Raw genomic sequence first — 17,615 nt, 5'->3', positions numbered from 1 at the left:
TTGTTGGCCATGAGAATCAAAAACCTGAAAAAAACCTTTGGAATGAGTTATGCTGTAAAAAGAAAGACAGAAAGAAAGAAAGTGCAACGGTTAATTACATTTGTGGAGCTGCAAGTGTTTTTCCCTTTGTTTTTACATCTTCTGAAGAAAAGACTTACACTTGTAATTTTTAGATAACAGGTCATTATTCTGCCTGAGCTTGACATGGGAACAGGTTGCGGCAGCGTTTGCTGAAGAACTCTGCGTTCACAGGGTGATGTTGTGTCACTCTGGCCATATTTTCACTCCTCCATCTCTGGTCAGCCAAAAATCGCTTTCCACCACCTCCTTATCTTTGTAGGTCATGTCTGTGTACGTTTAGTAACTGGATCACAGTCCCAGCGCTCAGTTGGCCTGTGTGAAACTCTGGATTTGAATCTCATTTGGAATCTTTGTTTCCCACTTTTTGTAACTAGCCGTAAATACGAGCAAATAAAACAACATTTCAAACCAAGCAGTCTATGTAGCGTGCTCCTTTGCTTTTTTCTCTATTTTATATATCCTAATTTTCCTTCCAGTTTCCACCAGTAATAGCTTTCTTTTTTTTCCCCCAAACCTCCTCTTTGGTTACTTTACAGACTCCGATATTGTAAGAGGCACTATCACTCTTTTCTCATGTATTTCTTTCTTTCTCTTTATTTGTCATTTGCTCCTCTCCATCTGTTCCATCCCCCTTCCTACTTTGTTTTGGTAGAATCAGACGCCAGCAAATCTATCATTTCAGGCTGCTTGCACCAATCAAAACCTGTAACTAACACAGGCACAGCGCTGAGGAGCCACACAAGTTCATGAGGAGGTCAGAAAGACTACAAAGGGAAGAGAGGACACAAGCAGGAGAGAGATGACGAGAGTGAAAAAGACAATAAAGACCAACTGCAGTTGGTTTTTAGTGGCAGAAAGCCGTAAGACAGTAAGACCAGGGATTTCTGTGCTTAGACCAATGATGAGGTGGAACTGTTACTGACATTTACACAAGAGTACAAGTTGGCAACGGAGGGAGAACACAGATTGGGAGTTGTTGCAAAGTAATGTGGAAACATAGTACACTGGTACCAGGAGTATCATCCATCCCCAGAGGAAGCCATGGCCATGTTTTGGGGTAATGCACGATCCCCTGCTGCTCATAGTTAATTGTCCCCATACACTACTAGTATGGTGGCCAATGTATTAAGTTTTAGCAATTGAACATTTCAAAAAACATGCTGGTGTCTGCAACTTGTCATGCAATTTCATGGTCACACTTTTTTTTATGGTTTAGGTTTGAATGAAGACATTGAGCACCTGATATGGCTGAGGCAGATACATGACCAGAGATGGGCAGTACCGATGATACATGTATTTCAAATATGTATTTGAAATACAAAATAGTATTTTTCATTGTATACGTGATAGGTTTGCTGAAATGGATTCATATTTTGTATAAAAATTCTTTTGTTTGGGATTTTTAGCACGAATTGCTAAAATTTTTAACTATTCCTGTAAGGTTTTGTTGTAAGTTGTAGTATCCTAGACTAAATCAAATTACAGAGTGTTCTAACAAACTATTTAACCCGGGCAACATTAGCAGTTAATGTTAGCTTGCTACTCCTTCACTACCAAACAGGTGGTACTGTACGTCAGACTATTATTTCTGTTGACTAGTTGCATGTCAGATCCATGGCATGCCTACTTAGCTGTTACCCGCAAAAATGGTCCACTTCATCAACAACGAGTGTGTATATATATACAGTATATTAAGATACAACAATATAGTAATTTATCTTGATACATGGCATGGATGCTGTATTTTGTAGTTTATTTGATAAACTTACAATAAGGATATTTTTCATTTTATTTTAAATTACCTTTGCCCATCCGTGCATATGACATTTTCTCTGGGCAGGGAAATGTTGCTCAGCATGAATTTAATGGTTTTATCAAAGCTACTAAGAAATGCAATGTTTAAACAAAAATGGAAGCTATGTGAATGAACTGTGCAATTTCAATTTGATGGTTGTCAAGTAATTTGTTATATTATGGTTATCCTGAAGGACACAGTGATCTCACCTCCCAGAGCGGGGGAAAAAGCCTTAACAAGCCTACAAAGTAGTACATGACAGTGTACTTGACAGCCATCAATAGTCCCCACAGCTTTGAAGAAGGCTGCTGAACCCGCCAGCTGAGATAATCCATCTCCTTTTTGTCCAACTCTGTGGCGTAAGGAAGCAAAATAGATTTTTTTCATCAGTCATGTTATAAGTTTTGTAAACAACTCTTTATGATGTGGCACCCAGGAGTCAAAGAGGTAACGGCATTCATGTCCCTCAGTGTGAAAGTATACCAGCTTCTTCCCCATGTCAATAGATAAGCTCACGCATCCTCACCGTAACCCTCAGTTTCCTTTAGAATCAGTTTGGATGTTTTGACTTGTGATGGCAGTACAAGTTTCTGTTGAAGCAGATCTGCTGAAGGGTTGTCTGCATATAAAGGTCAATGTTGAAATAAGATGGGACAGTTATGGAAGTCTTCTGAGTACGTTTTTGTTTGTATGCAGTGTATGCTCAGTCATACCCAGTAAGAAGGCTGACGGACTCAACATCTGAATTATCATTGGCTTCATTATTCATGCTGAAAGAAAATCATGCCCTCATCTGACAACACTAATGGCTCAAACATCCACAATTGCTTGGGAATGTGGCAGTTTGGGTATAAAATATCCAGACGGACCAGGGAATGACTTGATCACAATGCCATGGCATTTACAGGAAGACACTGATGATGGTGTTAAATATAATACAGTTGGACTGGTCCTCAGTAAGTTTTGGATCCAGTACACCATTGAAATCCCATCCAAGAATTATGTGGTGACTGTCTAAAGTGAAATGTGTGCTATACAGTTTCTCAGTAATTATTACTTAGCAACCATTGATAGTAGAGATTGTTTCAGTGGATCTGGTGTTGTCTTCCTTCCAGGTCTTCAGTTTCATGGTTGAGCTTGGTTACTTCTGCCTTCAGCTTGAGCCTTTGGGCCCCTAATCCACCGCTTTGTTAGAGTATGCATTTGTAACATCTGCTAGGCTCGTAAGAGTCTATCATTCTATGCATTTGTGGGATTTGATGGGACTTTTTTTTCTCAATGTCATCTATTCTTGCCAGGACATTAGTTATTGCTGCCATTAGCTTTGCTGCATCCATGGCACAATGAGGTTGTTTCTGTCAGTGTCTCTTTGGAACTACTTAAGTCTTTGCAGGCCTCTCTTGAGGTGCTGTTTGTCTTTGGCAAACTAAAATCTTCTCTGCTAAAACTAAAAGCGGCAATCCTACACAAAACTCCTGTGTATCTGAAGGACCCAGGTTTCAATAGTCCATCACCTGTGAAGCGAAAACATAAGCATTTCAAAGCATAAATCAGTGATCAAATCTAAGCACACTACAGAGCATCTTTCCTGCCTGGCTCCGGATGGTGGCGTCATCTGAAAAGTCAATCACATGGGGTGGCAATAAAGGAGGTTGTATCAGTGTCTGGCTATGAAGTGGTTTAGCTCACATCAACGTTCAGCGCTGGAGTTGAGGGCTGTTACTCTTTTTCCATTACAGTTATTTTTGCAATTATGTAACTGTAATTGGGTTGTAAAAGTTTACAGCCTGCCATGCCGTTAACCTGCTATGCTCTGCATACAGTGATGCAGCTTTGAAAAAAAGTGGCAGTCATTCAAGTCAGATCGAATGAGAGTGGACTCAGGGGCTAATTATTTGAATCATTGACCTTTAGGGGGCAGCGACTAATAATTCTTCCATTGTGTATACTGTGCAGCATGTGAGTAAGTATTATGATGGAATGGAATTCAATAAATTCAAACTGGTTTAAGTGTTAGTACACCTACTGTATGTCTGAGTGAAATGAAAGGCGAATACAAAGACATGCTCCCAAGTCACAGGGGACATATGGCATATTACATCAGAGAATATTAAGTTACCAGTGTGCTCTCACTGAAACACAGATATTCTCTGTGTGTTGCTGTGATGGAGGGTGTCTGTTTGTTTTTGAGAGTGCGTCGCCCCCATGGCTGTACTCATGCAGGTAGCCCTGAGAGAGAGAGAATGGAGCTCTTTGACAGGAGAGAGGAGGGGGAAGCAGGGTGATGTGGTGGTGAGGGGGTTACGTTGCAACCACCATCTACTCCCTGTGCCTGGGCTCATTCTGTAATGAAATGGCCTGTGTCATGGAGGCCTTGTCCAAACAATGGGCCTATTCAACTTGGAGAGGAGTCTCTGTCAAGACTAGGCTGAATACGATACCTCTGATTCAGAACTGCAGTCCCTCTTTCTTTCGTTCTTACTATTTTTTACTCTGTCTACTGTAGCTATTACCATCCTCCCCTTCTGTCTCTCTGTTTCACTGCGCCCTTCTGATTCTTTGTTTTTTATCCTCTCTTCCCTGCTCCCTCGGATGTTAGCCCACAGAAGATTTACACAAAGAAATCGAAACACACAATGTTCTCATGTGTTTTTACAAGATATCACATATCATGGTTCACATGTCTTGGGTGAACATCATCCATGTTCCCACTGAAACCATTTCGGTTTAATGCACTGCTGTATTATTTTTCATGTTACTATGTTTTTTTTTGTTGTCTCATGTATTTCGTTTAAGCTGACTACTTCCAATTATATGTTCAGTTTCAGTCTTTGCTAGTTTTCAGAGTTGTAGGGAAGGACAATACACCACCATTAGAGGAATTTGTACGTGGTGAACCATTGTAGTCTGAAAAAACCCATGGTGAAAAATATAGCACTGTATTACATTGAATTGAGTTCAATTCAGTTTTATTTGTGTAGTGCCAAATCATAATATGCATGATCTCAACACACTTTACATACAAAATTGAAACCCAACAGTTTACAAACCATTATTATTATTTGTTGTCATCTATTTTAAATAATGGCCTTGGAGATTTCCTCTTTTGTTCCTTGGAGTCACTTTCCAACTTCTTTATTTGGAAATCCACACAACCATTTGATACCAATGTTAAAAATATGTACCTTGTGAAATATCTGTCCAAATATCAACATGTCTGAATTTATTTTTTGTCACTTCAGTCATTTGCATGTATCCTTGAAGTCATGTGCCAAAGGTTAACATATAGACACAGGCAGAAACTGAAATAAATACTTAAGTTGCTAAGCTACGGTTGATAAGACCCATGCGCCTATCAAAATGACAACTGGTGACAGTATATTCCCTTTCAGCTCACATGGTAATTAATAAAAGTCATATTTTTGAGAAAGATTCTTGTTAGAAATAATGATTTTTCATGGGTAATGAATGGGACAATTTTTCATGGGTAATAAATGGGACAGTCATAAAGACCAACACAGATGTGTTTCCTTAACATGCTCAGCAGAAGTAACCGCAAAACAGAAAACGGCAAGCACTTTTCAGTGTATTCAATTTTTGGTTTGTTTTTCGACAGAGTTTCGATTTGTTCATTTTTTCTAAATGTTAAAGTGTAAATCTTCAGGAAATCTAAGTAGCATCAGAATCACTGCCACCACAGCTGCTGCTGTGACTGTCATCAGCTGCCATTCAGAAGCACTTACTGGACAATCTATCCAGCTGTAGAATGGTGGAGGGGGGCACAGCTGTCATGGTGCTATAAAAACTATATGAGTATATGACACTGTGCTTTGTAAAACTGCAGCATTTTACAAATGCTCCAAAGACCTCAATGATGCTCAGTTATTTTGTATGTATGGAGAGCCCACTTGGTATGAGCCTTTAAATTGATTCACCCTCTTCACCATAGGCAGTCCAGATGGCATATGAAACATTATGACACAAATCAAAACTTAACAAGTCGACTTGCTGATTGAGTCTCACCAGCACATTAATGGACGATCAGCTTCTGACACTCAGTCAGCCAGTAAAATTCCTGACTTAACTGTCAGGAAGAAAACCTTTGCTAATATGAACCCCACGTCAAAGGACATTTAGAGATTGAGTTTTTATCCACAAACATGGGACAAGAACCTTTGATGAGGTAAACAGAAGCTGATACAAATAGCAGTAGTCTAAACTAAATCACCAGGTTGCTGTGTTTCCTTCATTTGATCCTGTAGATTCAGGCAAATATACGAATATGAATGTTAAGCATGGACACAAACTAGCACACATATTGCTGAGTTGTTAGAGAGCGAGAGAATCAGAAAGAGAGAGTGTGTTTCTGAGACAGAGAGAGTCATGGAGGGGCTGGATGAATCATTGATCTCTACTGTGGTATATACGATTTTACCCGTTATCCCCATTTTATGTGTCCTGACCCACATTGATTTTGGCCCTGCTAAAATAACATAGTTTAAGTGATGGGATCTTAAATGCATCTTCAATGTGTCTTGGAAGCTTTAACACCTGCACTAAGAACAGTCCATGTGCGATCGCATCACCCGAGAAGGATAAAAATACCAAGACTGAACAGGGGCCAAGTTAAGTTGCATTCAAAAAACCCTCAATTACACAGTCAGGATCCTGGAGACATTGTGGCTATTTGGAGAGGTTTATCAGCATGTCAGATGGCCATGAAATGGACTCTCAGTTAAATGGCAGGGCTTGGCTGTTGCCACACACCACTTTTGTAAACAGTTAAGAATAAACAGCCATTAAGTCCTAGAGAGACGGACACTGGAAGCTATTAATACATGGTTGCAGGATATCTTTAGAGGGCTCATATTGGCAGAGTTTACTCTCGTGATTTTTACTTCTAATTTAAAGGTACAGTGTGTAGAATGTAGTGATATCCAGTGGTGAAATTGCATGTGGCCGCTGAACACCCTTCACCTCACCCTACACTTCCAAACGTGACAGGGAACCTGTAGAAGCCTTCAGTTGTCATAAAAACTCAAAAGGTGTTCAGTGTTTCCTGTAAAAAACCTCAGTAGAGAGGACCCCCTTGATGTAAATATAAAGTATTTAAATACATATTTAATATATATATATACACATTATAGGGTTTAGAAAACAACAATTAATACAATTTTGAGGAAACACACTAGTGAAAACATCACTAGGGTTATTTTGTATTCACTTTGTGCCAATAAATTATTTTCTCCTTAATCTTACACACTGAACCTTTAAGGAAATAATGTATTTTTAAGCAGAAATTTTGAGGAGAAACATCATATTAGGAATACAGTGCCTTTACTGTAAGTTTACAATATGTCAACAGTATAAAGATCAAGTCACCTAATCTTGGTGAACCACAGTCATTCTTCGCTACACAGCACAAAAAAGACTGCCTTGTGTTGTATGAATAAAATGAGCTCTAAGAAAATTGCTAAAACCACTTCCTAATCTCCAAGTAAAGGATACCATAATATATCTACTGCAGTTGGTGTAACACAAAACCTGGATTGCCATGAACATGATAGAGCTGTTTAACAGGGTTAAACACATAGTGTAAGGATACGGCAAGCTGGAACAGCGCAATCTGATCCCAAATTGTACAGAGAAAGGTCAACGGTGCACCTGTCTTTATGGAGAAGGGTGGTGGTGATGGTGGTGGTAGGGTGACCGATGCAACTCCCTCCCCCTGCCCCTCAAAACCCATCTCTCAACAGATATTATCTCAGATGACAAAAAGAGGTAAATTGGCTTGACAGAAAATAATGGATTATCTGACAAGTAGACAGCCCCCTATGTGTTCCCAAGAGGGCAGCGAAAGCTTTAAAATACATTTACACTGAGGCGGGCCCTGTGGGAGAGCTCACAGGAAAGTTAAACTCCCTTCACTGTCATTTACAACAACCCTCAGATGTCTGGGCGTCTGGAAATGTTTTACACAGCAAGTGCAGTGATGTATTTGTATTATGGACTCACATTTCTGTTTTCTTTGATAATCTTTTCAGCTTTTAATTGTTTCAATGCTATTCTACCACCGATTGATGGATTACTTTTATCTTGCCGTTTTAAGTTCCTCGTTTTGTCAATGGTGTTGTTTTATGATTTGCATTTGGAGTGCACTTCAACGATTACAGCTGTGTGAGTTTGTGAGTGTGTGTATGAGGACTGAAAACATGCTTACTCACAGTTAAGAGATTAAATCCACAGCCTGGAGTCCTTGCTCTGGAAAAAGGATAAGCTGCTTGATTGGCCTGGCCATTTGTCACTCTCTAAGAAGTCAGCCAAGGCAGGCTGACCTTTTGTTACTAGTGCTGCAGAGAGCAGAGATGTATAACTACAAACATAACAAAACAATGAATGTATTTGTCTTAAAGTTTATCTTATTTGTGCATTCCTAAAGTCTGTATGTTATTGTGCATATCCTTTTTTCTGACCACACATTTATTTGCTCGGCTGAAAATAACTCTGCGTTCACCCCACTTTATAAATCTGCAAAAATAAATGCTGTGAGTTTTCCTTAATCGTACTTTATTTCATATGTATTTGTGTTCTTCACAAGGTTAAGTCATTGCTTTTGAACTGAGCATAATTAAAATAAAGGGATTTTTATTTGCCAACATTACTCATTGCCTTGATGTCAACATAAGGACAAGGTTCATCGATGCAGAGCTCATGTTAAAAATAGACAGCCTTGGAAGGTGTTCCACCTTCAACTAGAGATGCTGACAACGCTACCTACAGACAAGAAAAAAAAAAAAAACAGTTTCTGCTAGATTAGCATTAGTGCCACCTTCAGGCAAAGAGAGTAAATAGCTTGGTCTTAAAACACGAACATTTTGAGTCACAGCTCCCATAAGAAGTTAAAATGTTCCAACAAGAAGAGATAAGTCTCTTATCTGAACCACTGAACTTCCCATGTTACATTCCTACAGATATGCTAAACCTCATTACTATTTCCCTTCAAACAAAATATTTTCATCTTTGATTTATTATGTTGACTCTGCTTCTGTTGTGTGTGTGGGTGGGAACCCATGCAATCATTCTGCATAATGAGAGCACACAAATTAAATATGATGTGTCAACTCAATGTCAACAGCTTGATCATCTTGTACCCAGCAACATTGCATTGGAGCTGGAATGAAAAGAGCTGACATAAGTTTGCAAATCAGTAATCTTGTTCTGACAAGAATGTTTTTTTTCGCCAGCATTTTAGCATTTTGCTCATATTTCTGTTTTATGGCAATTCTGTTTATAATTTGACAGTCTCAGCAGAGACAGAGGAAAAGAGACATGTAGCAAAGGGCCCAGACCTAACTCAACCTGGGCTGCTGTGGTAATGACACAGCCTTTCTACTTGGTATTCAAACCACTTGCTACTGGGGTGCCCGATGTTTCTACATTTACCAACCCAACACAAATACTTTTGATTTATTCCGTTCAGTCGGTCACTATTGTTTTTGGTTACAACATTCCCAACATTGAGCAATGACATGTTATACCAGCAGTTATAGCTCGAGGGAAGAAGAAAAATTGACAGCAGCTTAACTGCTCATTAAGGTTGTCATTTCTATTACAGCTGCAGAGTAACAGATGATGACAGATACAAAAATCAGACACGAGTTTAGTCTTAATATCAGGATTTTCTCATTGAATTTATGTTATCTTTCCTATAGATGGCAGCATGTGTTAAACTGGACAATTAATAACCTTCCTTCAAATAAAATTAACTTTTATTTTTTTAATTTGAAAAAAATACGAGGGTCTGTCACCACAGCAAATAACGTTTAACCTGATCATCACGCCATGGCTTCAGAAACAGCTAAACTGTGGTTAGCTCGGTTTAATGTGGGTACGAAGCAATATGTCCTGGAAGTTGGAGTGAAAATGTCCTCCAAATGAGAGCGAGAAAAGGTTTGGGCACAAACTGAACTGAAGAGATCTGAAAAGTTGAATCCAAATGCCTGGTCTCCTGTAGCATACAATGGTTGCACTCTGGGGATTTTTTGAATTGGTGACGGATTCCAGGTGCATTGAGGTTTAAGTTACACAGCAGTTGTCCAGCTGAAAAAACACAAGCTTATACAAGAGGAGCATTTGGTCTCCTAGCTAACCTTAGGTCAAGCCAGTGTATAAATGCATATACTGTGCACTCTGTAGAATTAGCATGGGCATTTAGGCCACATATAGAGTAGTAGTGTAGTAGTATTGAATCAGCCCTCATGCAGTCCTATGCACTCTTCTAAAAATGGAACTATGGGTAATGGGATACAAAATTACAATGTAGCATTGAACCATTGCAAAGACAGTACTGGTCGCCACTGCAAATGTGCTGAATCATGTGCAAACACCAGCCCAGCATGTCCTGCTGACTTCATGTTAGCCACGGGGATATACCTGCATGTGTGGATTCAGTGAGCACACCATTAAAAGCCTTGTCAACACACACACACACACACAAATGCAATGGAAAGCATATCTATAAAAATTGTCAAGTTGAATGTGAGAGATTACCCATGATGTTTACCCCAGGTGAACCCTGATGACCCCTGCAGAACTCAATAAAGGTTTCATTTGAAAGCCGGAGAGCAGTCCTCGTCAGTCATGCATGCATGTGAGTGCACACACGTACACCCATGGCTGCACATTGCCTCCAACACACACATTCAGAGAGCTTAGGGGAGGTTTGTGATCTTGTGAAAACACATTGAGAAACGAAAGGCTCAGACTAGTTCCCTTTCATGTTTTGCAGGCAGGAGAGAAATGGAGGCAAAGGCAGGGAGCGAGATAGCGAGAGAGAGAGAGAGAAGCTGTCAATATTAGACAGGCATTAACAAGTTGTGAAGTAGTGCTTTCATGGCACAGTGGGTGGATATTCCACGAAACTCTTGGGTAGAGCTTGTGCATGTCAAAACATTTGTTAGGCGAGTTTCTAAAACTTCTGTATGTAACAGCCTCAAAATGACTATTTAAAAATACTGAGGGAATTTAGTTGTTTATTAACATGTATCCCTTTACATTTTTATGATTATCCCATACACAAACATTGTTGGAGTTGTTCATACAAATGCCTTCAAGTATATTAACACTATGTAATCAAATCCTGAGATAAACATCATTCTTGAGCAATGCAGTGGAGTAAATGTCACCAGATGTTATTGTAATGCTGACTATACAAAAATGAAACTGATAGATAACCTGGTTTCTTTTTGAATCACTGTAGTTTCCAAAGACATCACTTACAGCCGGTTTGGCACTGACATAATTCTGTCTGTCCCCAGGTGAGAGAGACTATATCAGCACAAAGCCTCTGTTGGGACAGGTGCCAAGAAAACATCCATCTGTATTTAGAAGGCCTGGCTTTCGCCTCTTGGCATGCATGTCAACTCTGTAACTGCTCTAACAATATGGATTCGGCCAAGTTATAGACAGGGGCACACTGTAATGACAGCTGTGCAGTGATTTAGGCCATATCCAGAACTCTTCCCTTTTCTTTTCCTACTTGTTTAATTCAGCCTCACACCCACACATCTACCACAAGCACATTTAGGCCCAATCCCATTTCACCCACTGGCCCTTCCCCATCATTTTGCACATCCACGTGCAGGAGTAAGCTGTTCCAATACTTGTTGGGATGGAGGGGTAGGGCTTTATAGCCCTCACTTCAAACCAAGGGGTAACCAGAATGCCTTGCGAAGCCCTGGCAATTTTGGAGAGAGACCCACAAACGTAGTATTTTCTCCATTAATAAGGATTTAAAAATTACGATAATGTTTATAATATCTTAGTTTATTTCATTTCAATGGGTTGTCTTATTTTTCACAACAACCTCATATCGCAGAAATAAAAATAATCACATAACTGCATATGCATTTTTTAAATATACAATCGATTCATTGACTGTAATGCTCAACATTATTGTGAAACAATTTGAGTTGTAAAGCTCATGTACATCATTGGACTCAAGTTTGCTTGCCAACAGCTTAGCAGGCATCAACATAAAATGATAATATAAATCTTTCATATTGATTCAGATTAATCATTCGCCATCCTGAACAACAAGGTGATAATGTGTTGATCCCTAGTATATAAAGATGCATTTCTGGTGGAGAATGATGTGGCTGGAGATCTGATGGTTATCTGATGGTGAGGAATGTAATGGGCATGTGGATACACCTGACAAACCACACAATTAAAGTGTCCAGGTACGATTATGATGAAGACAATGTTAATATTGTGGAATTCCTGAGAATGTAGTTGCATAGCTCCTTGAACCTGACAATACAAGTTTCAGAACGGATCTCCCCATGGACACCACTTTAAATCTTAATCTTCTCCTTAATCTGTTCGTGATGATCCCTGAAGCTTAAACCTCTCATACCTACAGGCAATGACAAATGTGGGATTTTTATTGAATTATAATTGGGTTTACACGGCTGCGGAAATACTACACACACCGTAGAGGCCAAAGAATGCAAACTAGCAAAGGTTGTTGAGACTTAGGTCACAAAAACATCCATCAGCCATCCAACAATTTCCCAACTGTTTCAGTGATCAGCCTGATGAAAGTCACAGGCCCTGAGGCAGTGGCTGTCATTCCAGTGTAAGTCTGTAATGACTCAACATCAATTTGACACAGCCTTGTATCTGTAGATGACAATTAAATCATCACAATTTTCTTTTAAAAGGTGACAAACAAACTTGGCCCTTGGGTATTTAATTGTAAATTCAAATAAGTTTTGAATTGAAAATAGATGATTATTAAGTCTATTTCTGCTAGGGTTGAGTATAGCTGATCTGAGATATGTGTCCTGGTGAAGCTGAGGCCATTTTATTGTATTGAAGTGCAACAGAGTCTTTATTATCTTATAATAACTGAAAAAAGTGCAGCTAAAGCCACTGAAACACACTGAATAACTGCATTTGATATATTTCCTGTTGCTGAATGAACCCTAACCGAGATCACAAGCAACCTGGCTGCCATGACTGATGATCATCTATTCTTCTCTGACCATGTTGCATTTGTCTAACCAACATCCCGTACACAGGGCGATTGTGCAGAATATTCTTGTTTAAAGTTCCATAATGCTGGATTGAGCAACCAAATGCCATAAGAGAGGAAGCAGCCTCGAACCTCTTGAAGCCTCTTTGGAGAGCAACTCCTCTCATAACACAACATGCCATACTGGCACATACTTTGCATTTTTTACTCAATGTCCTGTACTTCTTCCGAACAGAACAGATTTAGCACTTAGTACTTATAACTGTACTGAAGCATAACTGTTGTCCCTCACTTGTGAGTTATTTAATATCCTCATGTCAGCTCATCAAAATTTACCACAAACTTTCATATATTGAGATAAAAACTAGCAAAAGAATATTCTTTCAGATGATGCATCACTAGATAAGCAAGCTACCATGTAAACATGTTCTTTCTATGTCAGAGTTAGCTTGTAAAAGATGACTCAAATGAATACCAATAGAATCAATTAATTGATATCAAAAATTAGCCCTTTGTTACATTTTGTGGGGGGGGGGTTACAATTTTAAAATCACAGCAATAATATCAGACATTTTACACTTATACTGATCTAAACCTGCCAGTTTTATAATCCAATCAACTGCAGACTCTCTGCAGCGTTCCTTATTAGTCACAGTTTAATAACCTAACCTTATGAGTATACCACAGTTTAAATTCTGTGTCATAGGGGTTTCTTTTTGTGCTTGACATCAGTCTTTGTCTTATCCTTCAACCTGTTAAAAATACTAAAAAATATAATAATTGCACGAGCCAATTACATTAAAGTTCTGAAGTGTCAAGTGAGTGCTCTTAATCCTCACTATGACAGCCTCTCGGTTCATGTTTAGTTGAGACTGGTTTGCTTGGTTGAAGTTACGGTAAAGCGTTCAGTGAGAGCTGTGTATCCAGGCCAGAACACACAAAGCTCAGCATGGATAATTTTACAAGAGCTTAACAGTGTCAGACAAATCTGTGTCTTGCCTCCAGGTGCGCCTCGTGCACTGCATTCCCTGAAACCCACTTGAAGAGACAGACCAAACAATGACTGACACGTCGCCACTGTCCAACTGCTCTCGGCTGAGGGCGATGCCATTGGGAGATATTAATAGAAATACCTGTGGTTGATGAGTGATGTACTATCCAACACCACTTATTCCTCTTTGTCATGCTGTACCTCTTGTGCCTGCCACGGGCGCATAGCGGCTGAGGAGATTCCTGGGACACAGATGTAAACACAGAGGCTTCTCCCTCCTTCTTTTGGAGCTGTTGACACTGTTTGGAACAAATTTAATGTGAAACGGTTTTTCAGGTGTGTCGCTAAAGCAGCCTTATAACAACACCAACACTACAGCAACTCAACAACTGGCTGTTGTGAAAGATGTAACCATGAGAGACTTGTTTGAAATGTAATCAGTTACTGAGTACAAATTACATAGTAGTTAATGCAATTAGATACTAATCCAATGATTGCACAGAAGTGTAATCTAAGGTAATACTTTTTGAGCCCTTCAAAATCAAACATTGTACGTGACATATTTTCAAGCTCCACTAGTCCGGTGTACGGTAGCAAAGCTATTCTCACCCACACAAATGGAAATTAGTTGATAAGCACTGTAGTTGAAGTAAATTGAATCTAAAAGCAATTAATAGCAAAACCCACTTTAAACCTTGTCTATGTTTTTTTCTGTAAAATTAGTCATTAGCCGCTTAATGAGAAGGAATTACCTTTGAGAGTTTCTTATTGCCAGGAATAGATGCTATTTTGGAGATTGCCCTGTATGAAAAACAATCTTTAAACACTAGCAATTGCTATGATTCTTAAATTGCCATATCTTAATGACGTAATCAAAACATATTCACTGTGCACGGTACAACATAATTACACAATGTGATCTGGTTTGGTTGTTGTACAATTGCAGCATAATCAGATTCAGAGAAGCTCAGGAGACCAGGGTTTAAGACAAAAGGTGTTGTCCTTGCTCACAGCTCAGATATTCTACAAGAGGTCAATACAGAAACAGAGCAGAGGCAGGAAAAAAAAACCAGTCCAGAAACAGGCAAAGCTAATACAGAGGAAAGCTACACCATGAAAAACACTGGGTGCATTTGGAAAGTCCAACTAATCTCCTTTCTTCACCACTATTCCTCGACCCCTGTGGAACTCATCACTGGGTCAAGGAAAGATGTGAAGGAGAAGCTGTAAGGAGTTAGGAAAGGAGAACCACTGTGCAGAGTAAATCCGACTCCATGAGATCCTTTATAACAGTAGATACTCACAGACTGTATGGTACTCTGTGCTGTAGGCTGTGTGCTGGGAGTTATAATAAGGTTTTCTGTACAAAATAGAATGACACGTTTTATAAAAAGATGTTTTCAGTTCATACAGAGGAAACATTTAATCATTATCTACTCACATGTAACTACAAAAAGTTTATTTGTAAATTAAAATGAAACAAACAGGACTGAAATATTATAATATTGTGAGGAATATACGTGGGGGAAACTTAAATGGAGTAAAATCATTCCATAATTAGGTGACTGAAATCACTTTTCTATTTGTATTTAGTTCCGATGATTATGTTGTGAACTACAAGTTCATTATGTTTATTGCGACCCCTGACTGGACGGATGTGACAGGAAAATCAGGCGCTCAGACGATCAAGTGAGGATTCACATTAGCTCTGGATTGTGTCATGAGAACAAAACAGCTGTTCTGTTTTTTTTTTGTTTCATGGGTGTGTCCAGGTGCAACTACAGGGTTGTGTCACTTTAAATGTTGCTGCTGCAATGAATTGTGGGGCAGCATTTTCTCTTTTCCTTTCGACACAGGTGCAAGGGAGAGGCAAAGCAAGACAACCCCCAAAAGGGAATAGTTTAACATGTGCTGGCCACAGGCAATTGCTCTCTCCTCATCCTTCCTGACTGATTCTTCACTATAGTTTACATTCTGCTAGTGTCCTTGTCTCTACTGGTAGCATGAGGCAATACCTGCAGCCCAATCAGGTAGCACTGGTAGTCCAGCTCCTCCTGGAAGGCACGTCCATACGTCTGGTCGCAAGAAGGTCCGCTGTGTCTCCCGGCACAATCTCAGGAGCATGGAGGAGATATCAGGAGACCGGCGTTACACAAGGAGAGATGGACAGGGCCGTAGAAGAGCATCAACTCAGCAGCAGGACGGTATCTGCTCCTTTGTGTGAGGAGGAACAGGAGGAGCACAGACAGAGTCCTACAAAATGACCTCCAGCAGGTTACTGGTGTGCATGTTTCTGACCAAACTGTGACAAACAGACTCCATGAAGGTGACATGAGGGCCCAACGTCCTCTAGTGGGACCTGTGCTCACAGCCCAGCACCGTGCAGCTGGATTGGCATTTGCCAGGAGAACACCAACAGAATTGGCAGGTCCACCACTGACTTCCTGTTCTCTTCACAGCTGAGAGCAGTTTCACTCTGAGCACATTTGACAGGTGTGAAAGTCTGGAGAAGCTGTGGTAAACGTTAAGCTGCCTGTAACAACATGATGGTCTGGGGAGGTTTATCCTTGGAGTGTAGCACAGAACTCCATGTCATAGCCAACAGTCTCCTGAACACTGTTAGGTACCGGGATGCAATCCTCAGACCTCCCACTGGTGCAGTAGGGCCTGGATTACCCTGGTGCAGGACAATGCCCGGCCTCATGTGGCCAGAGTGTGTAGGCAGCTCCTGGATGACTAAGGCATTGATGCTATTGATAACTGATTCCTCATGTTTCGTCGAGTGAAACCTTAAAATCCCTGCAAAACTCATGTTGTTGGAATTTAATTCAATTTCACTTCAATAAGACAGAAGCGGTGAGAGAAGAGAAAGTGAAACCTTCAAATAAAAGTTCCCCTGACATAAATCTGCTGTTACTGTCAATATCTTCAATCAGAAATAACTAAATTTCACACATGATGATTTATACAAGACTGTTTAATATTGGATAAGAACGAAAGATCACTGTTGATTTAGCATTGCAGCAATGCAACATTGTTCGACTCACAATGGACAGCTTTTATGCAACTGATCTCAACTTGTTTTGAATTCATTCACCCTCCTCCCATCCACAGTGCAGCTTGACTGCTGACAGTTCGGACTGAGACCTGGGTGTGCTTTATTAGCAGTGGTTTAATGTAGCCGCAAACCGCTAGCTTCAAGCACAGATGAGGCTGCAAATGTCTGGTAAACTCACTTCTTTGTAACTCCACACCTCCAGATTTTTTTTTTCAGTTTCAAACTTGTAGTCCTGAGAATAACCAAGACTGACTCAAGTGACTCTCAAGGCAATTTATCAGACTTCAAACAGCTCCCTCGAGACCGACAAAAGGCTTTATACCATGTTCTTATTTCTCACATTTACAGGAGTACTTCTGAGGGCCTGCAAACGTACTTTGACTTAGTCAAAGAAACTGCAATGCCCAGCTCTTATTTGAGTAAGTACTGTGTTTGTTGATCATTTTTTCTCAGCTGTGGATTCATGTATCTGGTGTTTACAGCAACAGAGCAGTGTGTGTGTGTGTTTTTGTACACAAAATACACAACTGCCAGCATTGCCACCCTTTTAGATATCTTTGAATGTGTTTGGGTAAACATTTAGTCCATCCACTTCTCCTCTGAGGGTCGCAGGGGGGGTTGGAGTCAATCCCAGCTGATATTGGGCGGGGTA

The sequence above is a fragment of the Paralichthys olivaceus genome, chromosome 10, assembly GCF_024713975.1.
Source record: "Paralichthys olivaceus isolate ysfri-2021 chromosome 10, ASM2471397v2, whole genome shotgun sequence".
Taxonomy (NCBI): domain Eukaryota; kingdom Metazoa; phylum Chordata; class Actinopteri; order Pleuronectiformes; family Paralichthyidae; genus Paralichthys; species Paralichthys olivaceus.
The sequence above is the reverse complement of the archived record's forward strand: the minus strand, read 5'-3'. Positions refer to the sequence as shown.